The following is a 24,598-nucleotide window of genomic DNA, read 5'->3' on the forward strand; positions in this document are numbered from 1 at the left end:
GGTCAATCCCCAAATCTCAATTCTTCCCACCCCTCCTCTCCTCCTTAGTATCCATATATTTGTTCTCAACCAAAAATAGTACATTTGTTTTTATACACATACGAACAATGTATTTTTCTGTTGTTCAGTCGCTTAGTCACCTCTGACTCTCTGCAACTCCATGGATTGCAGTACACTAGGCTTCCCTGTCCTGTATTTTTTACTGAGGTATAATTGACATACAACATTCGTTTTAGGTATACAACATAATGAATCTATGTTTGTATGCATTGTGAAATAAGTCTAATTAATATCTAATGTCACCATACATAGTTACAGAATTACTTTTCTTATGATGAGAACTTCCAGGATCTACTTTCTTAGCAATTTTCAAATATGCAATATAATGTTACCTACAGTTATGATGCTGTACATTACATCCCCATGACCTATTATCACATAATTGGAATTTTGTACCTTGTGAGTCGCCTTACTTATTTGGCCCACCGTCACCCCCTACGTCTGGCATCCACCAGTCTATGAACTTGTTTTTCTTTTTTTTTTTAAAAAAAGATTACATATAATGGAAATCATACAGTATATGTCTGTTACTTTCTGACTTATTTCACTTAGCATAATGCCTTCGAACTCCATCCATGTTGTTGGAAAGGCAATAATTTGTTCTTTTTTTATAGTTGAATAATACTCCGTGGAATACATATGCACTGCATTTATCCACTCACCTGTTGATGGACTCTTAGGCTGTTTCCATATCTTGGCTGTTGTAAATCATGCTGCGATGAACATAGGGAAACATACATCATTTCAAGTTAGTGTTTTTTTATTTTCTTCCAATAAACGCCCCCAAATGGAATGGCTGGATCCTATGGTAATTTTATTTTGAGTTTTCTGAGGAATCTCCATCTAGTTCTCCTTAGTGGCCACCCCAGTTTACCCACCAACAGTCCAGAGGGTTTCTTTTTCTCCATAACATCACCAATTCCTGTTTCTTGTCTTTTCAACCTTTCTAACAGATGTTCTATCTCATCATGATTTGCATTTCCCTAATAATTAGATGTTGAACGTCTTTGCCTGTGTGTTTTGGCCATCTGTATGTCTCTGGAGAAATCTCTATTCTGAGCCTCTACCATTTTTTAGTTAGACTCCTTTTTTGCTGAGTTGTATGAGTTCTTTACATACTTTGGATATTGTTCACCCCTTATCAGATTTATGATTTGCGATTATTTTCTCTCATTCAGGAAGCTGCATGTTCAATTTGTTGATGGCTTGCTTTGTTGTACAGAATTTTTTTTTTTTAGTTTGACATAGTCCCATTTGTTTATTTTTGTTTTTGTTGCCTTTGTATGCATTATTTCAATTATAAATTTTCAACATACTCTGAGGTAAATTGAATAGATGCTCATTTTATAAATTTTTTTTAAAAAAGTCAATAAAGACATGTGCCAGCATATACTCATGATGGACATGAGCACTACTGTCATTTTTTAAGAACTGTCTTTGGCAGCGTTTAGCCTTCCTGTGGAGAATAGTCCCAGATGATCTTTAGCAACATGAGATGGCATCCGTGGAAGATGAATTTATTGCAGATTTCATACTGCTGGTACTTACTCCAAAGGCTTTTCTGAGTTTCTGGATACTTCTCAGTGTATTTTAATGTGAAGTCTTTCAGAAGAAGAATGTAAAATATGAAGCCACAAAGCTTGAATTATTTTTTGGTAGATATGAATCAGTTATATTATACCTGCATTGAAGGTTTTTAAGGCCTCATAAACAAATTTTGCAGAAAAGAAATGTTAGAGAAAAAAACAGGATGGGGTAACAAATAAATGATTGGAGCAAAGTACATGTATGTTAGTGCTGATACTGCTGTTGTTTAGTTGCTAAGTTATGTCTGACTCTTTGCAACCCCATGGACTGTAGCCCGCCAGGCTCCTCTGTCCATGGGGTTTCCCAGGCAAGAATACTGCAGTGGGTTACCATTTCCTTCTCTGGGGGATTTTCCTGACCCAGGGATCAAACCTGTATCTCCTTCCTTGAATTCTTTATCACTGAGCCACCAGGGAAGCCCCTGTTAATACTGATAGATTGACTTTAATCCAATCCTCATTACTTCTATTATCTCCTTATGATTTTTGTTTTTGGCCTGTAACCTTTTTGGCTTTGGCTTACAGTAACATGTGTGTGCTGGCAGAGTACCAATGGTGCATCTACAGATACTGTTGCTATAAATGAGGAGGGCCTTGGCACTGAGATTGACTAGGACACCCCTACTTCTTCCTCTACCCCCTGTCACTGGATTCAGCCAAAGGAAACAGTCGTCATGCTCTGCATGAGTTCACTTCAAATAGGTTTGTATTCTGCTCAAATTTCCCCAATTGTCTTCATTAAATTCTTCATTTTTGCCATCCAGAAATGGGGCAACAAGATGTCAGCAAAGGTCTCTTTCAGATTTTGCATTCTATATCTTGATAAATATAGATGTGTCTGCTAAGTGTATTTTTGTTCTAAATAGTAAAGCTAATAATGTGGTTAGTAGATGTGAAATATATACTAATAATCTTAAGTCTCATAGATTTCATGAGTGAAGAGGGTTTCCTCTAAATTTTTAATCATCAAAAGAATAGTTTCTGTTGAAACACTTATACAAAGGACATCTTTAAAAGTACAATGGATGCTAGTTCTTATTTGGTAGAAGTTCATAAAATGCCATAGAATTTTATGTGCTGATAGTGCCCTGGATGAAAGAGACTCAGACTCTTCTGGGTTTACCAGCCAGGCTAGAGCAGTTTAGTGGCTTGTCAGAGGCAGCAAAGTCAGTAAGAGGCAAATGGATAACTTGAACCTACATCTCCCAATTAACATTCTAGGGCATAGACACCCTCCATGTGTTACATCACTGGGTAATTACAATGAGCCAAGTATTATTATCATCTTCACTTTACAGAAAAAAAAGTAAGTAAATGAGTAAGTAAGTGAGTATAATCAAAATGATTAAGTAAATTGTTCAAAGTGATAGCAGTGGGATATGAAGCAGGGCATTTTTTTCACTTCAAAATACATTCACTTATGTAAAACATTTTTTGAGTATCTCTGATATTCTCTGGGAAAAAAATAGAAAATTAAAATAGCTCTATTTTAATTAATAAAATTAAAATTGTTATTAAAATAGAATTAAAAATTAATTCTATTAAAATAGAATTTAAATTTTTATTAAAATTATTGATTTATTAAATTCTAATAAAATTATTTATTATTAATTTAATAAAACATCAATTATAGTACATATTAAAAATTCTATTTTAATTAATTAAAATAGTTCTATCTTAATTTTAATTAATACAATCTAATAATTCTATTCTAATAAAATAATACAATTGAAATAGAAAGTTAAAATCTCCAGTTCTAACATCGCCACACATGGATATAACTAAGAAATAAACAAATAGACATGTATAAATAAAATATTACATTATTTTTTCTTCTTGGCAAAGTAATGTCTTTAATAAACATTTATTTAAAACTATTCACCCCCAGATTTCCTCAATTCTCCATTTTGCTGGGGTAGCAGCCAAACATATATGAGCAAATCCCACTTCTATCATCAACATGCTGGCAAGATGCTTCAGCTCTCCAAGCCTCAGTTGTTTCACAAGTAAAATAGGTTTTTGGGTTAAGTGAGTGGCTTTCTGGACTTCTCTGGTAGCTCAGCTGGTAAAGAATCCACCTGCAGTGCAGGAGACCCCAGTTCAATTCTAGGTTTGGGAAGATTCCCTGGAAAAGGGATAGGCTACCCACTTCAGTATTCTTGGGCTTCCCTGGTGGCTCAGATGATAAAGAGTCTGCCCACAATGTGAGAGAACTGGGTTTGATGCCTGGATTGGGAAGATTACCAGGAAGAGGGCATGGCAACCCACTCCAGTATTCTTGTTTGGAGAATTCCCATGGACAGAGGAGCCTGGTGGGCTACAGTCACAAAAAATCAGACAGGACTGAGCAACTAAGTTCAGTTCAGTTCAGTTGCTCAGTCGTGTCTGACTCTTTGTGACCCCATGGACTGCAGTACGCCAGGCTTCCCTGTCCATCACCAACTCCATGTCCATCGAGTCGGTGATGCCATCCAACCGTCTCATCCTCTGTCATCCCCTTCTCCTCCTGCCTTCAATCTTTCCCAGCATCAGGGTCTTTTCTAATGAGTCAGTTCTTCGCATCAGGTAGCCAAAGTATTGGATTTCAGCTTCAGCATTAGTCCTTCCAATGAATATTCAGGACTGATTTTCTTTAGGATGGACTGGTTGGATCTTCTTGCTGTCCAAGGGACCCTCAAGAGTCTTCTCCAGCACCACAGTTCAAAAGCATTAATTCTTAGGTGTTCAAGCTTTCCTTCTAGTCCAACTCTCACATCCATATATGGCTACTGGAGAAACCATAGCTTTGACTAGATGGACCATTCATAATTTTCCTTCCAAAGAGTAAGCGTCTTTTAATTTCATGGCTGCAGTCACCTTCTGCAGTGATTTTTGGAGCCCCCCAAAATAAATTCTGTCACTGTTTCCAGTGTTTTACCATCTATTTGCCATGAAGTGAGGGGACCAGATGCCATGATCTTAGTTTTCTGAATGCTGAGTTTTAAGCCATCTTTTTCATTCTCCTCTTTCACTTTCATCAAGAGGCTCTTTAGTTCCTCACTTTCTGCCATAAAGGTGGTATCATCAGCATATCGGAGGTTATTGATATTTCTCCCAGCAATCTTGATTCCAGCTTGTACTTCATCCAGCCTGGCATTTTGCATGATGTACTCTGCATAAAATTTAAATAAGTAAGGTGACGATATACAGCCTTGACATATTCCTTTCCCGATTTGGAACCAGTCTGTTGTTTCATGTCCAGTTCCAACTATTGCTTCTTGACCTGCATAGAGATTTCTCAGGAGGAAGGTAAAGTGGTCTGGTATTCCCATCTCTTTAAGGATTTTCCACAGTTTGTTGTGATCTATACAGTCAAAGGCTTTGGTGTAGTCGATAAAGCAAAAGTAGATGTTTTTCTGGAATTCTCTTGCTTTCTCTCTTATCCAGCAGATGTTGACAACTTTATCTCTGGTTCTTCTGCCTTTTCTAAATCCAGCTTGAGCATCTGAAAGTTCGCGGTTCACACACTGTTGAAGCCTAGCTTGGAGAATTTTGAGCATTACATTGATACCATGTGAGATGAGTGCAACTGTGTGGTAGTTTGAACACTCTTTGGCATTGCCTTTCTTTGGGATTGGAATGAAAACTGACCTTTTCCAGTCCTGTGGCCCCTGCTAAGTTTTCCAAATTTGCTGACATATTGAGTGCAGCACTTTCACAGCATCATCTTTTAGGATTTGAAATAGCTCAACTGGAATTCTGTCACCTGCATTGGCTTTGTTCATAGTGATGCTTCCTAAGGCCCACTTGACTTCGCATTCCAGGATGTCTGGCTCTAGATGAGTGATCCCACCATTGTGGTTATCTGGGTCATGAAGATCTTTTTTGTATAGCTCTTCTGTGTATTCTTCCCACCCTTTCTTACTATCTTCTGCTTTTTTTAGGTCCACACAATTTCTGTCCTTTATTGAGTAAGCTCCATAAGTTTGTAATGGATAGGGAAGCCTGGAGACTAAGTATAGATTGGCTTTCTAACTTCAACATACAGAGATTTAGCATTCCTGGAAGATACTTCAGGATCCAATGTGAAGTAAGGTAGCGTGACCTTGCAATTTGGGATTTTGGTCACCTCTGTAATTTTGAGCAATAATCTGCTTTATATAGTAAAGTTCAACGTTTTGACAAAATTTGTTATAAAAATTTTGAAAACAAAATGAATTTACTCTTAGGTTCATCATGGTCATATGTGATTGTTCAGCATCATCCTTTAAGCCATCCATTATATTTCCCACATTGAATATCTATTGGACTAGAGACAGATTTTTTGAGCAGTTGCTATGGTCTTTTGAGCAGAAACTTTTTGTTTCTCTAGAGGAAACTACCTCTTTTGATAGGACAACATGAACTTTCCCACCTACCTTTATTGACTATTAATTAGCAGACTGAAATGATATCTGTTGAAGGTGTATCACCTGGTGTGTGTGTGTGTGTATGTGTGTGTGTGTATACATATATATCTGTTGTGAAATGAGCATCACAGTCAAGTTAGTTAATGTATCCATCACTTTTCATGGTTAAATTTTTCCTTATTTTTTTTCTGTGGTGATAATGCTTAAGATCTACACTCTGAGCAAATTTCAGGTATACAGCACAGTGCTATCAATCATTATCACCATAATGTACATTACATCTTCAGGACTTATTCCTCTTACATAACTGACACTTTTTGTCCTTTCACCATCTCTCCACTTCCCTTCCACCTTGCCCCAGGTAACCATCTTTCATTCTCTGCCTCAATAAGTCTGACTGCTGTAGATTTTTTTATAAGGCTTTGTTTTGGTGTACCCACAATCTGCCTTGGATTTTAGAATATTAGAGGAAAGAAAAATTCTTTGGAATTAGCTTAGTCCCGATGTTGACTCATGATTCCACACTTTACTAGCTATGAATAGCTAGCTGCACAAGTCACTTAACCTCTCAGAGCTACAATTTTCTCATTTGTGATAGCAAAAATGTACAAATAATTGCATTTGTCATTCTAAGAGTTAAAACAATGTATTTGAATGATTCAGTATAATTTCTCACCCACAAAGTACCAATAAGATTTTTAACACTGTTTTTTCTCAAAAGTCAACTGTATAGTATTATAGTTATCAAAGAAAATATTTCTTGACAGGAAAGGCAAAATACCATATCCAGTGAAGTATCAAAGATCATGTGTTGGTAGATATTCTATCCATTAAATTAGAAAAGCACATGGAACACAAACCATTGGGAGACGGTTTTCCATGTGTCTCTTGTGTTTTTCAACATCTCTTGTGTATTGTTATTAACTACTCTTTTGTTTTAGACTATCTATTCAAGGATTTTGTACAGTAAATAGTCTTTTGGAGATATAGATAACGTCTACCTCCAAAGCAAAGGGCAGCTTTGTTTACTATGCATTATAACAAAGGTAACATTTCCCTTTCAGAGCAAAGTTTGGGTAGGCTTATTTGGAGGTCATTATAAAAGATTTGCACTCCCTAAGCTTGAGAGTCTTCAGCTATGATTCAAATCTACTCCATGCATAGCTACACCTGGAACCCTCTGTTTTGCCTTCATGAGACTCCGAGGGCAAGGAAAACTGCAAACTTTTCATTCATGCTGATTGCTGTGCCATGAGTAATGAAGCCCTGTGTCTGTGATCCAAGGGTCTCATGTCTTCTGCCAGCATCCATAAATCTACAATAGGTAAAATTGTTAGCTGATAAGTAAGTAAAATCTCCAGACCTTTTACTAGTCTTGGGACACCTCAATATAATTATGATTATGTTCTTAAAAGTAAGTTAGAGAAAACAACCTAGATATCCATCAACTGATGAATAGCTAAATAAATGTGATGTACCCAGATAATAAATATTATTCAGCCATAAAATAATGAAGCAATGCTATATGCTATAACATGAATGAACCTTGAAAACTTTGTTATTAAAAGAAACCAGACACATTTTTTATGATTCTATTTATATGAAATGCTCAGAATAAGGGAATCCATAGAGCCAGAAAGTAGATTAGTGTGCTCAGTTGTGTCCGACTCTTTGCAACCCCATGGACCGTAGCCCACCAGACTCCTCTGTTCATGGAATTTCCCAAGCAAGAATACTGGAATGGGTTGCCATTTCCTCCAGGGGATCTTCACAACCCAGGGATCAAACCTGTATCTCTTGTGTCTCCTGCATTGACAGGTGGATTATTTACCACTGAGCCACGTGGAAAGACCCAGGAAGTAGATTAGTGGTTTTGAATAGGTTACATGAGGCCACTGTTGCGGGGAGGAAATCAGGACTCATGGCTCATAGATACTGTGGTTCTTTTTGGATTGATGGAAATATTCTGGAATTAGACAATGGTGAAGATTGTATACCATAATGAATACACTAAAAAACACTGCATTGTATACTTTAAAATAGTGTATATTATATTGTGTGTTTTTTTATCTCAATGACAAAAATGTTGAAAAGGAATGAGGATGAGAGAGGAAGAGGAAGAGACAGGCTTGTCTGTTGCTGAGAAAGCATAGTTTGAGGCTAACAGACATGAGTTTGAACCCCAGATCTCCTTTTTACCATTAGCACCAACTTTATCACCTCTGTGCCTCATTCTCCACATTTTATAACTGTTCAACATAGTACCCACTCACAGGTTCATTGTGGAGATAAACAACTTGTGAGAATGCCTTATTGACTGACCCAGAGTTGATGTTAACTAATTAGTAAATATAGATATGAAAGTGGCAATTTCTTTAGAAAGAAATAAACGAAAAAGGAAAACCATGCTAACCCTCTGTGATGAGCCACTGCATGCTTACAAATATATAACTAGGGATAAAATGAATCTATGAGTTCCCTGGTAGCTCAGCTGGTAAAGAATTCACCTGCAATGCAGGAGACCCCAGTTCAATTCCTGGGACGAGAAGATCCCCTGGAGAAGGGATAGGCTACCCGCTCCAGTATTCTTGGGCTTCCCTGGTGGCTCAGATGGTAAAGAATCACCTGCAAAGTGGGAGACCTGGATTTGATCCCTGGGTTGGGAAGAACCTTGGAGGGGGGCATGGCAACCCGCTCCAGTATTCATGCCTGGAGAATCCCCATGGACAGAGGAGCCTGGTGGGCTCTAGTCCATGGGGTCACAAAGAGTCGGGCACGACTGAGAGACTAAGCACAGCGCAGAGTGAATCTACCATGATTGCTTCAGAAATATATGTCCTACCAGTACTTAAATAAATGCACTTAAAAATATCATTTATGTTTCTGCAAGTGATTAGAAGTATCCTTCCTTTTGCACAGTTCTATAGTCAGAATAATACATTATCAACAGAATTTACATGCAAATAACTTTTTAGTGTACTTTAGTGGGGAGATGTTGGATAATTAAATCATATTGAGAATACGTTTGTAATAGCTTTTCTGACTGTGGACCGTGCTCACTTTAAGAAATGGTATATTGTTTTGTAGTCAAGATGGCAGCATAAGAAAGCTTTGTTTTATAAAAAACAGTTTTCATTGCTTCCTTAAAATAATGACACTTTTTTTTACTGATAAGACTAAGATTCTTTAATAGAATGTATTTCATGAAGGTTAAGCATTACTGGAAGGAAAAGACAGCAAACAGTACTGAGTGTTAGATGATAGGGCATTTTAATAAAGAGTACCAAAAGGCATTAAGATGCTGACACTGCATAAACTCTCATCATTGTATGAAATTAAGCCAACTTTACCAACCTTCTTTCTGAATGAAACACATTTTTACACAGTTGTGGTAACCCTACATGGGCCTTAGCCAATCAATGCTTTTAAAATATTTAGCCATTATTTGAGAGTATCATAAATGGTAGTTATTCTTCATGGCATTTGAAATAAGGTCATCAGAATCCACTCCTTTTTTTTTTTTTTTTTTTTTTATTGTAACACCAGAGAGAACAGTAAGGAAGGGGTGAGCAAGAAAAAGATAAGACTGTGTTGTGCCTGGTTAGCAAAGGCTGAAAGAGCATCCTTGGACTTTAAAAGATGCAGAGGGCAAGAAAGATCAGCATGTGAATCAGAGGGGAAAAAATAAATTTAAAAGGTGAGGAATATGCTTATGTTTTTTCTCAGGCTATTCTCATTCAAATTCCATTTTCACGACCCCTTTCTATTCATCCTCTGTCCTTTACCTATTCCATTTTCTCGCCTCTCAATGCCTCCCATGTTACCACATGCTGTCCTTGTTCCTCTACGTATCATTTTCCAACATATAGTCTCTTCTTTCTGTCCGACACTTATTGCTTCAAGCCAATTTCCCAAATTGGATCCAGGGGCCCAATAGCTCACTTGGGAGTATCTAGGCAGGGGCCCAAGCCGGAGGCAGTCAAGAGTGAGGGGCGTGGGCAGGATCTCCATACCTACTTCAGCTCAGTGCCGCTTGGATGGAAGCAGCCCTTGGGGCTGTCAGAAAGGCCCTTGGAGAGAGTCGTCCTGTGCCAGTTGTAAATGCTGTCTAGGCCTTGGCATTTCAGTCCCTTGCACAATGAATGCAGAGCCTGACACATCTCCAAGTGTACGGAGTTGAATGAATGCAGTGTCAAAGGAAGAAGCAGCTGCTTGGGAAAAGGCATTGTGTCTCGGTGCGTGTGTTCCAACTACGTGTAAACACTTATTTTCTTAGAGGATGTTCCAAAGTCCTTTTACCTGGTGCGAACTGTGAAAGTCTGAGAGGCAAGGATTTTTTTTTTTTTAACTCCTTCAAGGTACTACTCAACCTTCCAGTAGGTTTATATTTATTTTTAATAATTGTTTTCTATATGGCAAGTGAAAATGCTTTTGCAATTAGAGTAGAGGTTTTGTTTGTGAAGGCTATTGTGACAAAGTGCAATAGATGTGGTGGCATAAACAGCAGGGAAGATTTATATTCTCACAGTTCTGGAGGCTAGAATCCAGGATCGAGGTGTCAGCAGGAATGGTTCCTAATGAGGGTCATGAGGGAATGTTCTGTTTCTCCTTGGCTTATAGATAGCCTCTCCCTTTGTCTTTACATTGCTTCCTTCTGTACAGGTCTGAGTCCAAATTTCTATTTCTTATAAGGACAAGAATCATTCAATTCGGACCCATCCTAATCATCCCAATAGGTCCCATTCTGACATCCTAGGGCTTAGGATTTCAACCTCTGAATTTTTGTGGGGAATACAACTCATCCCAGAACAGGTAGTGATAAACCAAATTTTGTTTTACTTAAATTTAAATAGAATTTTATTTAAAATCATTAAGTAAGAATTAAATAAACATAAAACACATTTGTGCTTAATCGTTCAGTTGTTTCCAACTCTTTGTGACCCCATGGAATGTAGCCCGCCAGGCTCCTCTGCCCATGGGATTTTCCAGGCAAGAATACTGGAGTGGGTTGCCATTTCCTACTCAAGGGAATCTTCCTAATTCAGGGATTGAACCCAGGTCTCCCACATTGCAGGCAGATTCTATACCATCTGAGCCACAAGTAGGGAACTATTAAATACATTTATCCCTGTCAAAACACTAAATGCAGATTACCTCCTCTCTCTAATATTTCAGAAGTGCAGACTTACAGATATAGAAAACAAACGTATGGTTACTGAAGGGAAAAGGGAATTGGAAGGATACAATTAGGAGTTTGGGATTAGCAGAGACAAACTACTAGATATGAAATAAACAACGAGGTCCTACTGTATAGCACATGGAACTATATTCATTATACTGTAATAAACTATAATGAAAAAGAATATGAAAAAAGACTATGCATATATATATATATATATAAAACTGAATCACTTTGCTGTACACCAGAAACTAACACATTATTGTAAATCGACTATGCTTTAATTTTTTTAAAAGGAAAATGATTATCTTCAAGCTGCAGATTTTGCAAAACCCCCAATCTTGATTTTCAGTAAAGTAGAAATGCATTAAAAAATTGCTATGTAGTACACCTGAAACTAACATAGAATTGATGTCAACTATATTTTAATTAAAAATTGATAGCAAAAAATTAAGTGATGTATACACATATTACTGAGCAATTCGATTCCTAATTATTTAACCAAGTGAAATGAAAACATATGTTCACATAGAAACCTGCATGTAAATGTTTCTAGAGCTTTATCATAATTAGCAGAAACTGGATAAAACTCGTGTCTGGCAACAGATGAAAGTATAAAAATAAAATCCATAGCATAGCATTCAGTGGAAAACCACTGAGTGATCAGTCAATCAATAAGGACAGAATTACTGATGTATGGAATAACATGAATGAATTTCAGATGAATTATGTTAAGAAAAAGAAGGCGGACTCTAAAAATGGATTCTGTGACTTGCTTCATATGACCTTCTTGTAAGGACAAAACTATATGGACAACAAATTCCTGTTTGCAGACGTTAGCGATGGGAGGAGAGATTGATTAAAATTGGACATAAGGGATTTTTCGAAATGATGGACTGTTTTATACTTTGACTGTGGTAGTGTTTGTAGAACTACATAAGTCTGTCAAAACTCATACAACTTTAAATAGAGTGAATTTTACTGAGTATAAATTATAATTCAAATTGTTGTTGTTTAGTTGCCCAGTAATGTCCGACTCTTTCTGGCTCTGTGGTCTGCAGCCTGCCAGGCTCCTCTGTCCATGGGATTCTCCAGGTAAGAATACTGGAGTGGGTTGCCATTTCCTTCTCCAGGGGATCTTCCCAAACAGGGAATGGAACCCACATCTCCTGCATGCATCTTCTGCATTGCAAGTGGATTATTTACCATTGAGCCACCAGGACAGTCCTTATTTAAATAACTTGACTTAAAACAGTTAAAAAGTTAAAATTATCTGGCACATTAGATAAAAAGAGCATGCCACATGTCAAAGAGCATAAACAAGCATTTCGCAAAGAATAATTAAATTGTCAAATAAAAAATGTTCACCTTCAGTAGTAACTGGATAAGCCTAAAACTTGAAATGGTATATCTGATATAGCTTACTGTAGTGTCTGTTTCATGTTCTGTAAAATATATGTTTTCACAATTCTATAAAGAGCATGTATTTATTAAAGTACTTAAATGGGACAGGACAGCAATGCACATCATAATTCTAAACTGTATATATATATTTGGACCCAGCAGATCCACTGAAGGAAAAATCAGGTATAAATTTTTTTAATCAATTAATGAAGGTAGGCATTCTAATAGGATAAATAGGAAAATCTTTGAAAGTTCACAAATAGGGACTGGACAAAATTAATCAAATGTATTTGTAAAGGGGAATAAAATATAGGCATCAAAATGAGAGTGTGTGTATATATATAATATATACAGTTGTTGCTGATGTGGAATATCAGGACACATCACAAGTAAAATTTCAAAAAAACAAAATAATACATAGAATATTATCATTTTAAGACATATTTATAATCATTCTTTTCTACATGACCATCTATAATAGCTTACAAACATATACCATGAAATGATTTTCAAATGGTACATCACCTGCCAATGAAGGAGACGCAGGTTTGATCTCTGGGTCGGGAAGATCCCCTGGAATAGGAAACAGCAACCTACTCCAGTATTCTTGCCTGGAAAATTCCATAGACAGAGGAGCCTGGCAGGCTGTAGTCCTTGGGGTCACAAACAGCTGAACATGACTGAGCAGTGTATGTATTAAATAAGGTGTCTTTAAACATAGACACATAAAACAAGGTTATTTACTAATTGGTGTACAGAAATATTGTTGCCATGGGTTCAGAGGAAGCTAATTCTGTAATTCTCCTAGGAGCAGTGGTTTAGTTTACTAATTCAGTGTTCACACAGATGTTAAAGCACATAACTACTGTAAATAACATGAATTGACTACATTTCACTTCAAAGCACCATTTTTTAGATAATAAAAATTCCTTATAATAATAAAAATTTTCCTATGGGAACTAGATGTGATAATATTTTGGAAGCACAAGATTTAAATAATAAATTATACCTCCAGTGATAAAGAAGAAAAAAGTGGTTCTGGTGAGTGGGGTGGGAGTAGTAGCAGGAGTAAGAAAGAGAATCCACAAGTCCTCTTTTATGATGAGGTAGGGAGGGAGAAGAGGGAACCATGTGTGACCTGGCTAATTCATTCAGATTAGCTAATGAGCTCGTTAGCTCAGTGGTTAAGAAAATGACTATTTCTTTCAAGTGTTGTAAAAAAAAAAAATCATTCCTGTTACCAGTTTTAAGTATAAGCTTAAGACGTGCATACATGCATGCTAAGTAGCTTCAGTCATGTCCAACTCTTTGCCACCCTATAGACCATAGCCCGCCAGGTTCCTCTGTCCATGGGATTCTCCAGGCAAGAATACTGGATTCGGTTGCCACACCCTTCTCTAGGGGATCTTCCCAACCCAGGGATCAAACCCCTGTCTCTTATGTCTCCTGCATTGGCAGGCAGGTTCTTTACCACTAGGGCCACATGGGAAGCCCATATGCTTCAGGCATCCAGTCTTAAATACATGGTATTGTGCTGCTATGGCAAGATGGAGATGACAGTTTGGTTCTTAAGAAAATAAATTAGTACTATAATACACAGAGGAACTTTTAAATTCATTATCTTATAGAACTTTAATTTTGAGGATAAATCTTTCTTATTATCAAAATAGATTCTATAATTTATTCTACCACATCAGAATCTAGAAATCTGAATATTTTTATAAGTCCCCCATGTTGTTTTCAAGAATCAAAGTTTTAAAAATATGAAAAGGGAAAAGACAGACATGGAATGTGTAGTTCAATTATCTTAATGTGGGAAGTGTGATATGACAAGCTGTAAGCATGTTTTGAATGAATGAAGTTTTATTTTTCAATTCAATTCAGTTGCTCAGACATGTCCAACTCTTTGCAACCCCATGGACTGCAGCACTCCAGGCTTCCCTGTCCATCACCATCTCTCGGACCTTGCTCAGACTCATGTCCATTGAGTCAGTGATGCCATCCAACCATCTCATCTTCTGTCATCCCCTTCTCCTCCTGCTTTCAATCTTTCTCAGCATTAGGGTCTTTTTTAATGTCAATTCTTCACATCAGGTAGCCAAAGTATTGGAGTTTCAGCTTCAGCATCAGTCCTTCCAATGAATGTTTAGAACTGATTTCCTTTAGGATTGACTGGTTTGATCTCCTTGCTGTCCAAGGGACTCTCAACAGTTGTCTCCAACACCACAGTTCAAAAGCATCAGTTCTTCAGTGCTCAGCTTTATGGGCTAACTCTCACATCCATACATGACTACTGAAAAAAACCAAAGTTTTGACTGTACCGAACTTTGTCAATAAAGTAATGTCTCTGCTGTTTAATATGCTCTCTAGGTCAGTCATAGCTTTTCTTCCAAGGAGCAAGCGTCTTTTAATTTCATGACTGCAGTCACCATCTGCAGTAATTTTGGAGCCGATGAAAATAAAATCTATCACTGTTTCCCCATCTATTTGCCATGAAGTGATGGGACTGGATGCCATGATCTTCATTGTTTGAATGTTGAGTTTTAAGCCATTTTTTTTCAGTCTCCTCTTTCACTTTCATCAAGAGGCTCTTTAGTTCTTCTTCGCTTTCAGCCATAAGGATGGTATCATCTGCATATCTGAGGTTATTGATATTTCTGCCTGCAACCTTGATTCCAGCTTGTGCTTTTTCCAGCCCAGCATTTCACATCATGTACTCTGTATATACGTTAAATAAGCAAGGTGACAATATACAGCCTTGACGTACTCCTTTTCCAATTTGGCCAGACTGTTGTTCCATGTCCAGTACTAACTGTTGCTTCTTGACCTCAGTGGATTTCTCAGGAGGCAGGTCAGGTGGTCTGGTATTCCCATCTCTTGAAGAATTTCCCACAGTTTGTTGTGATCCACACAGTCAAAGGCTTTAGCATAGTCAATGAAGCAGAAGCAGATGTTTTTCTGGAATTTTCTTGCTTTTTCTCTGATCCAACAGATGTTGGCAATTTGATCTCTGGTTCCTCTGCCTTTTCTAAAACCAGCTTGAACATCTGTAAGTTCTCGATTCTCGTACTGTTGAAGCCTTGCTTGGAGAATTTTGAGCATTACTCTGCTAACATGTTGAGGTGAGTGCAACTGTGTGGTAGTTTGAACATTCTTTGGCATTGCCTCTCTTTGGAATTGTAATGAAAACTGACCTTTTCCAGTTCTGTGGTCATTGGTGTTTTCCAAACTTGCTGGCATAGTGAGTGCAGCAATTCCCAGGTTGGGAAATCTGTTCTTGACCCTAAAACTTTGGCAACAGTGTGAGAACTTCTTTGGTATAATTGTTTTCCAGTTTGTGGGTTGTCTGCTTGGTGGCTCTATGGTGGGGCTCACATGCTGTGCCTCCCGGGTCTGCTACAGCCAGAGCCCCTGTCCCCATGGTAGGCCACTGCTGACCCATGCCTCCACAGGAGACACTCAAACACTCAAAGGCAGTTCTGGCTCAGTCTCTTGTGGGCTCCCTGGGTCCTGGTGCGCACAAGGTTTTGTTTGAGCCCTCTGAGCATCTCTGCTGGGTATGGGGTTTGGTTCTAAATGTGATTTTGCCCCTCCTACTGTCTTGTTGGGGCTTCTCCTTCACCCTTGAATGTGGGGTATCATTTTTGGTGGGATCCAACATTCTCCTGTAGATGGTTGTTCAGTGGCTTGTTGCAGTTTTGGAGTTCTCACAGGAGAAGATGAGTGCACATCCTTCTACTCCACCATACTGTGCCCAAAACAGGGCATAGGCCACATGGAGTGAGCCTGCAGCTCCCACTTCCCGGAATTCAACTCCAAACTTCTAAGGCAGGGAGCCCAAGCATGGATCTGTGGCCTACCATGGTAGCTGGAGTCCAGCATCCTCTGCATGGCTGGTGTGCACATTCCCATGACTGTGCATGCCTGCAGTCACTCGCTGAAGATTTATTACAGCAGTTTGATTAAAGTGGGAGTCTTCCCTGGTGGCTCAGATGGTAAAGAATCCATCTGCAATACAGGATATCTGGATTTCATCCCAGAGTAAGGAAGATCCTCTGGAGGAAGAAGTGGCAACCCACTCCAGTATTCTTGCCTGGAGAATCCCATGGACAGAGGAGCCTTGCAGGCTACTGTCCATACCGTCACAAAGAGTCCGACAAGACTGAAACAACTTCGCATGTACCCACACCTTATCAAAATAGACTTAGATTTTTCCTAGGGGGAAAATGGTTATGTGGTTCAGAACTCAAAGAAGCTAAAGGAACAGTGAAGAAGAAAAGGAGGTGGCACAACTGAGTTAACACTTGATGGATGAGTACCAGTTAGCTTGTTCAAGAAATGTCAAGAGACTTCCTCGAAGATGGAACAGCTTTTGTAGAAATGTAGAAAGAAAAGGAGAACTTGTCATGTTGGTAGCAATGAAGCATTTTCCACCTGGAACATAAGGTGGGAATTGGTGATTTTTGAAAGATGATCCTACAGAGAGAGAAAGAGTGATCTGAAAAGGTGTTAGGGAGTTATGTATTTGATAATTCAACACAAAAATGAATTAAGGAATTGTCTTAATTTAATCAATACTCTACATAATGAATACTTAAAATGTGTTCCGTATTGTGCCAAATAATGGCACAAAGGCAAGGTATTATCCTGTCCTTGTAGAAAGATGCTACTGTTAAAGGAACAAATAAAGTTCAGATATGTATAATGCTATGAATGAAACAAAGGGTTGATAATAGAAAATATAAAGAGCCACATGCCAGACCAAGGGTTTTCCAGCCCAAAGGAAAGGCCAAGGTTAATCTTTGATATTCTTCTAGATGAAGAATGGGGGACACCAAGCATCCAGCAGGAAAGATAGCACCCAACAGTGTCCAAGAGATGGAAGGAAATAGATGATGTAGTTCTTTGTAGTTCTAAGATATATTCTGGCCAATTCTCTTTATGCAACACTATAAAATAAACACTTTATAAAAACAGAAAAGCATTTATATTGGCAAAGTCACCCTAGGGAATCATTTGTTCCTTTTCTACATAGTGTGAACATTACTGGGAAAGATACTCTTGAGAGATGTCAAATTTTAGTCTTCCATATGGGAAAATGCTTCATAAAAATAAATTGGTGTAAGAGACCTCATCTCCATTTGTCTCTTCATGTCTCTGATGTGCAATATATAACATGTCTTGTAGGGACTGCTATGGTAAATGCACATTTTTCATTAAATATGAGAGTAAAGTGATGCTACTAGCAAGTGTTATGTTATTGGGTTGGGGTAACATTGTCTTATCTTTTTTTTTTTTAACTTTGTCCTTACAGAGCCAGTTATTGCTGCCCCTAAATTTCTGTGTTGTTGTTTTTTTCTTTTCTCATCTGCATGCACTAACTTTTTGAACAGGTTCCTTTGTCTCTTTGAAATGAAAAATTCTTAAGGTGATATCTTTGTAACTCAAATTAATAGCATTGAAGAGTAATCAGGATGAAGGTTATGTGAAATTTCACTGAAAAAGAGTTACAAAGTTTATAGGAACAAGTTGTGTTTCATTTTCAGTAATGAGCACATTCTAGCTAAAAAATACAAGTGAGAATTTTTGCAAGACACAATCCATCTGCACTCACAGAGATCCTTGAAAGGGGCCCACATTTGATTCCAGCTCCTCCCAGGCACAGTCCATAGGCAGTACTGCAGGACCAGGGATCTAGTAGGAGTTTCTCCTGCCCATCTCAGAAAATCCTGAAACAACCCTGCAGGTGTCTTCAACCCCTCTAGCCACAGTCAGCAGGCTAGCCTGACCAGGATCCTAGCAGGAGACATACCCACCCATGCCTCCAGAAGAGATCTACAGATCTCAATCTTGGCTGTGGACCCTGAAATAACCCTGGAGCTCGGTTCCTGTTCTTCTCAGACATGATGCAGTGCTAGTACTGCCTCTACCATATATATATACACACACACACACACATATATATATATGTGATATATATGTATGATATGTATGTGTATGTGTGTGTGTGTGTGTGTGTGTGTGTGTGTGTGTGTGTGTGTGTGTGTGTGTATTTATCGGCTTCCCAGTGGCTCAGTGGCAAAGAATCCACCTGCAATGCAGGAGATGCAGTTTCCATTCCTGAGTCGGGAAGATCCCCTAGAGGAGGAAATGGCAACCCACTCCAGTATTCTTGCCTGGAGAATTCCATGGACAGAGGAGAGCCTGGCCGCCTATAGTCCATGGGGTCGCAAAGAGTAGGACACAACTTAGTTACTGAGCGTGCGCACACACACACATACACACACACACACATGAATCATATAACCCATGAAAAAGAACTAAGAGATTTGCAGAAGGGAGTTCAGTCATGATCTGGAAGGCTTTTCTAATTATGTCTCTTGAGGTGAGCCTTTAGTAAAAATTAAGAAAAACCTTTCCAGGAGCAGACAGCATATGAGGGTGATGGAGTGGTCAAGAGTTTGTGCTTTGAAGGTCTCCTAGGAGCCCTAATTTTGCCACTATCTTAGAAAATTTATACAACATCTCTGTTTTTTCTCACTTGAAAATAACAGTAAAAATCACCAGTACATAAGTTATGAAAATCTATTACCCAATTAATGCTTATTTACCTTGAAACCTTAGCTTAAACATCATGTATTCAAACAAACCTTTGACCAGCGTTGTCTATTTTGTGAATACATTTATATTTTCTCTATCATTATTTCTGCTGTGAAGTTTCACACACTAGTGATTATGTACTTAGTGTCTCTGCTTCTAGTTAGACAGTGAAGCTCTATCAAGAAAGGTTCATGCTTGTTTTCTTATAGGATGCTGGCCCCTAGCACAGGGCCTGGCACTTGAATCACTTGTTGCTGATGGCTGTTCCTGGAAACCATTTGGCAGGCATGCCACGTTGTCAGAAGGGAAGAATAATTCTCTTTCAGGCATTGCTGGTTTGAAGTCCAGGATAAATCAGTCTAAAATATGAATCTATCTGGCTTGTTCAGTGAAAGAGCAATAAAGAATCATCTTATGGAAATTTCCTACACCAAATGGTAGCAAAAGAAAATCAAGTGAAAGACTATGCAGAAACTATTAAAAAAAAATGATCCTCAACTACTTTTCCAAACAGCCTTAGAGAACTAAAAATAACAAATCAATGTGTAGTACTATTGGAAGCAAAACTTGTGTCCCCATAAAGATAAATACATTGCAAATCACATTGTCTATAAGCTGGATTCCAGTCCATGAGAAACATGTCTAAAGCCTCAAACTAGTAAAAAAAAAAAAAAAAGAAAAGACACGTGACATGTATCTTTTTCAGGTATGTTTTATGATGTATGGCAAGGAGGCAGTCATATCTGTTTAAATATATCAGAGACCACAGCTTGGTGACATTTTTCTGTTGGAGGCAATTCATTACTACTTCCCTGCAGTTCGAAAGCTTTGCACAATTGGCATTAGAAATGTTTCAGGGACTTGAGGGATTGATTTATGGTGAGATATTACAGCAATTAAATATGTGCTATGAAAAAAACCAAGGCTCATAACTGTCTAATGTCTGAGGGTTATAAATACTATGAAATGAAATAAATGTTTGAGATGATAAAAAGGTTGTGATGAAGAGTCATGAGATGAAACTGAGAGATTAGAGATGCTTCTACCTGGAAACACAGTCCAGCAACTGTCTTCCTGGTTGTATTTGTTTCCTAGGACTGTGATAACCAAGTATACCAAACTGAGCAGCTTAAAAGAATAACATTTATTTTATCACATTTCTAGAATCTAGAAGTCCAAAATCAAGGTGTCAGCAGGGCCACATTCTCTAGGGAAAGGCTCTAGAGTAGAATCTATCCCATGTCTTTTTCTTAGCTTCTCTTGCTACCAGCAATATTTGGCATTTCTTAGCTTACAGCTACATAATGCCAATCTTTGCATCTATCTTGACATGACATTCTGTGTGTGTGTGTGTGTCCTCACATCCTTTTATAAGGACACTGGGCATATTTGATAAAGGGCTTACTGTTCCCCAGTATGATCTCATCCTTGGGCTTCCCAGGTGGTATAGTGGTAAAAAATCCACCTGCCAATGCAGGAAGTGCAAGAGATGCAGTTTTGATCCCTGAGTCAGGAAGGTCCCCTGAAGGAGGAAATGGCAACCCACGCCAGTATTCTTGCCTGGGAAATACCATGGACAGAGGAGCCTGGTGGGCTACAGCCCATGGGGTTGCAAGGAGTCAGACACAACTGAGCCACTGAGCAGGGACGCATGACCTCATCGTAGCTAATTACACCTGCAGTGACTCTAGTTCAAAGAAGATCACATTCTTAGGTACTGAGGCTTACAGCACCAACATATCTTTGGGGGACATAATTCAGCCCATAACACTGAGAACTGAAGGTACAAAGAAAGGAATTGATCATTTAGTTTCTTCTTAGAACCAGCTTAACCTGTTTCATACAATCCTTACAAAAAAATCCTTTGAGAATGTATAGCTAGTAGAAACTATAGCTAGTAGTAACTAAGCCAAAGTCAGTCACTTTAAGTGGAAAAACTGGGATCCAAACATTAACTTGATCCTCTTCTTGGCCTTTTCTCATACTCTCCCCAGCATGTGCTATGCTGTGCTTAGGCGCTCAGCCATGTCCGACTCTTTGCGACCCTATGGGCTGTAGCCCGCCAGGCTCCTCTGTCCATGGGGATTCTCCAGGCAGGAGTACTGGAGTGGGTTGCCATGCCCTCCTCCAGGGATCTCCCCAATCCAGGGATCAAACCCAGGTCCCCCGGATTCTTTACCATCTGAGCCGCCAGGGAAACCCAAGAATATTGGAGTGGGTAGCCTGTCCCCACTCCAGCATAGTGGTGTTTTTTGAACACCATGGTGTAGTATGCATTTTTCCATTTCAAGGTTCTATTTTATTGATTCAAGTTAGTGAGAAAATGGTTTTTAGTTTTATTAGCCATTTAAAAGCTTATCTGGGAAGCACGTTTTTACTCTTTTATTTGGAAATGGATTGCATATCTTACTGTAAAATTTGCTGAGGCTCAAGAAATCCACTGCATACAGTTACTTATCACGGCCTCAGGGTCCGTAGCCAGTGTGAGAACCACAGTATCCACTTTATCTAAGTGGGTTAATCTTGAAACTCTTGTAGGTGTAATCTCAAACTATGTTATTTTATCTATTGATTCATATGTTCATTATACGCACATTGAATTACGTCTGGTATAGTCCTAGGCACTGGTAGTTAAAAAAAAAAAAGCTCAGAAAAGGTACCAGCACTTTGGAGTGTACTACATTCTAGTTGGAGAGTCGACAGTAATCAAATGAATAAATATAATGATTCAGTGATATAGTGAAGAATAAGTTACATGACACAAAAAGACTGAACACTGCTATAGGTAAAGGACCCTGCTGTAGGCCAGGGACAGTGTGACAATGTTAGTGGCTCAGTCCTCTTCAGCTCTTTGTGACCCAATGGACTATAGCTCACCAGGCTCCTCAGTCCATGGGATTCTCCAGGCAAGAATACTGGAGTGGATAGCCGTTCTCCAGGGGATCTTCCCAACCCAGTGATCGAACCCAGATCTCCTGCATTGGCAGGCAGATTCTTTACCGTCTGAGCCAACCAGGGAAGGCCAAGGAAGTCCGCTTTAAGGAAGTGGCATTTTAATGATGCTGTGGACATCAGAATGATGGCAAGGGGCCAGCCACAAAAGCAAAATGCTTTCCCAGAAAAGGACAAACGAAGTTCAAGAGCTTGGAGCTGAATATGTGCAAAAGCAAATGGAAAATGAGTCACAGATAACACCCATTGTGATTCTTTAGAATACTTGCTTTTATGTTTATATTTTAGACACCTTTAGATTCAATTAAACTGATGTCACAAAAAAGGGGAGATCACTTAGGTGCTATTGCAATCGTTCTGATATGGGATATGGACCTGGACTAGGAAAAATTTTTTGGGTTAAGAGAAGTAAACCATCATAGCAAGAAAACTGGTTAGGTGGAACTCAGGATATGCAAAGGAGTCATAATTAGATTGGTTAATGTGTGGGTGGACCCAAGTTATAGAAGTATGCCAATCTCAGATGAATGTTGCTTACATTTTGAGACCTATTCTCTACTTAAATTTATGAGCCAAGAATTATGGGGAAATAACATAGGACACGGGAAAAAGAGAAGTAAGAAAATATATATATACATATGTATATGTACATATGTATATATATATACATTTATATATGTATAGTGATGGTTTTACCGACCAAGGAAAATTGGAACATGTCATGGTAGATGGCAGAAGTCAGATATTTTACCTTTCCTCTCACTGATGATAATTATATGTCATAATGCATATTGTAATTGTGGAAGTACCAAGCCAGATGACCTAATAGATATTTTTCAATTTGTAATTTCTGTGCTGCAGAATTAAAATATTAATCAACTAAAAGCCTGCTAGTCTGGTTAAAGGTTGAGTCTGCACTGAATGGCCAGAGGTAATACGGCTGCCTCTTCTTCTATTTATTGATGTCCTCCGGGCAGTTCCTCAAAGAAGGTCTATGAGACCTCTGTCAGCTTAGGCAACGTCTTTTCCATTCCCTTCCTTGTGGTAGTAGTGGGTGTTCACAGCGACATTACATCTGTATGTAGTATAGCAAGATTCTATGTAAGAGGATAGTTAAGGGAAGGGTTTTTGATCAAACAAAACCTAAGAGAGGAACAAAATAATAATTGCGTCCTCAGAATTCAAAAATACTGTGCCTGGAAAACTCATGGGTCATTTGAAACAGTATTTTAAAATACAGAGAAGTAAAATATTGATTCTTGAAAATGCCTAATGTAATAACTAGGCAAATTATTGTAAAACAACACTGCATATATTCCATATTTTCTGCTTATTTTTTTATTCTATACTGGAATGTGGTATATTATCACTGTGTAAAAATGAGATTTAAAAATATTTAATCATGTGAAATATTACTTTTAAATTTTTTAGAAAGTATTTTTCTGATGAAATATAGAAGTCAGCTTGGTTTACTATCTAAAATTTATCTTGTTGTGGTTTCTCACATTCAACAAGTTGAGATTGATGTATTAAATCAATTTATTTTCTAAGTCCAGTAATAAATATGCTATAAGGAAATAAGTTCCATTAAAAACAAAAAAAAATTCATAAAATCCTCATTTCTTAGATACTTGTGATTATTAATATCCAAGTAAGAATACTTCTTAAAATAACAAATACCATTTATGGGACACTTTTATATTAAACTCTTGGAAATGTCCCAAGAACTTTACATATAGAATCTCATGAAAATTTCATTTTACAAATTAAAAAATTAAGGTTAAAATGTTAATAATTATTACTAGTATTTTTATTAACAGGAACAATTTTTGTTATTATTAACATATTATTGATTTTATAAATACTATCAAAAAATGATGGCTGTCAATACCTTCCTTCCCCAGATGTATATTTGCTTCTCATCTCAAGATACAGAATCTAATTTTCCTCTCTTTGAATATGGACTGGCTTTACTAGCTTATTTATCAAATAAAATACTATAGACATGTTGTTTTGGAAATTTTGAGGCTAGGTCTTTAAAATAACATGTGCCTCTTGTCTGTTTCAAATTTGGGATATTGCCTCTTAGAATCTAGCTGTCATGCAGGGAGGAATCTAAGCCACACTGAGAGACTAGGCAGGGGCACTTTGGTTGACAACATGAGCTGACTTCCCAGCTGACTGTCATCATAAGCTACCTAGCACCCAAGGGAAAAAGTCTCTTGGATGCTCAGCCTGGTCAAGCCTTGAGATGGTTCTATCCAGAGCTGCCATCTAACTGAAATTCCAAGAGAGATTCCAAAAGCATTCCCAGTTGAGAGAAAGCATTTCTCAGGACTGTTAGAAATAAAAAATTGTTGTACAAAGCCACTGAGTGTTAGAATTATTTATTATGAGCAATAGATAACCAAAATAATAAATAGAATTTA

At 38.0% G+C, this 24,598-nt stretch overlaps 1 protein-coding gene across 4 annotated transcripts in view; it reads left to right on the forward strand.

Moving 5' to 3' along the window:
• The window catches only part of CDH8 (cadherin 8), a 1,308,359-nt gene that overhangs the window by 546,943 nt on the left and 736,818 nt on the right, over positions 1 to 24,598 (forward strand). For 2 of the 4 annotated variants that reach the window (XM_081511603.1, XM_081511606.1), the window contains exon 2: positions 12,232 to 12,308. The exons of 1 other annotated variant lie outside the window; for it this stretch is intronic. The gene's annotated coding sequence lies outside the window, so the exon portion shown is untranslated. Of the gene's footprint in view, positions 1 to 2,171; positions 2,349 to 12,231; positions 12,309 to 24,598 lie in introns of all 4 variants that reach the window. One more of the 4 variants, XM_081511604.1, reaches the window with a different exon arrangement.

The sequence above is a fragment of the Giraffa tippelskirchi genome, chromosome 7, assembly GCF_054371585.1.
Source record: "Giraffa tippelskirchi isolate mGirTip1 chromosome 7, T2T-mGirTip1v1.2.pri, whole genome shotgun sequence".
NCBI lineage: Eukaryota > Metazoa > Chordata > Mammalia > Artiodactyla > Giraffidae > Giraffa > Giraffa tippelskirchi.